This window comes from Capsicum annuum, chromosome 3 (assembly GCF_002878395.1).
Source record: "Capsicum annuum cultivar UCD-10X-F1 chromosome 3, UCD10Xv1.1, whole genome shotgun sequence".
NCBI classification, from domain to species: Eukaryota; Viridiplantae; Streptophyta; class Magnoliopsida; order Solanales; family Solanaceae; genus Capsicum; species Capsicum annuum.
The window spans coordinates 163,009,151-163,010,434 of record NC_061113.1 but is presented as its reverse complement, the minus strand read 5'-3'; positions in this window follow the sequence as shown (position 1 = coordinate 163,010,434).

Below are 1,284 nucleotides of genomic sequence, written 5' to 3'. Positions count from 1 at the left end.
CCTAATATTCGTAGTAATCGAGGTATGTGGGGTTATCCTAAAATCTCATGGGTTTAGTTTTATGAACATATATGCTTTTAAATGGGGGTTTTCAATAAAATGCTAATAGCTTGCTTTTAATATGATTTCTAAGTCATTTTTTTGAATGTCATGGGAATTGTTTGCCTATATACTTCAATGGTTGAAACCATGCATATGTGATTTGAGATTTTCCATGAAAGTTTGATAAAAATGAATGATAAATTGCTTTCAAATTCCCATGATAATGTTTTGATACCCCATATTATATTGTGACCAACAAAATAGAGCATGAATTTGAAATGATTATTGTTCACTACTTGTAAATGATGAAGCATCTTGATTTTTACATGATTATGCATATGTTGATGTGATATTGATGGCTTGCAAGTCGGGTATGACGATACCCTACAGAATATGATATGTGATTGAATTAGATAAAATTTGAATGCATTGATTTTACATGAGATAGGTGGATGCCCGAGGAAGGCATTTGAGTGTAAGGGCTCATCGTTGGAAACCGTGTTTGCTGACATGGGAACTTGGTACCATGCTTTGTGATCTTACGTACCTGACTTTATGTCATTCCCAAATTGGGACTATGGTTAGGAGCCCTGCTTTGTGATCTTGTGCACTACCATTAGGTCGAGATACCCTGCTGTGTGATCTTGTGTGTCTTCCCCTCATTTATACTCTAATCTCGGCGGCAATCGAGGTTTGACAGTTGGTGTAAATATGATATGTAGGGTATTGTACCTAGCTCATCTACATTGCATTGTTGTTGAAAACAGTTACATTACGCCCTTGTGTTTTCAAATGATTTGATATGAAACTGCTTTATAATGGCTCTCAACTATATTTTGTAGAAATATTATCCTTTGTTTTGATATCTCTGCGTGCCAGTACAATTGTGCTGACCCCCTTCTCCTTCCAGGTTCTGAGGCACAGTCTAGGGTTCCAGATAAATAGAAGAAATTCCAGATCATAGACCGGAGTTGCAGTGGTGAGCCTTCTATGATTCAGAAGGCCTGGTTATTTCATATTACTATTATTAGTTAGGTTTTGGTCTACTGGGGGCCTTGTCCCAGCTTTCAGGCAACTTTGATTAGTTCATGGTAGAGATTTCACAGACTGAGTCAGACATTGTTATTAGACGCATCTTTCAGTTTTAGTATTATGACCATGTTTCCATTTCAGATTTTAATTTCCGCATTATCTTTTACTTTATGAATATTGTGCATGATTACCAGCTAGACAGAAGGCGTT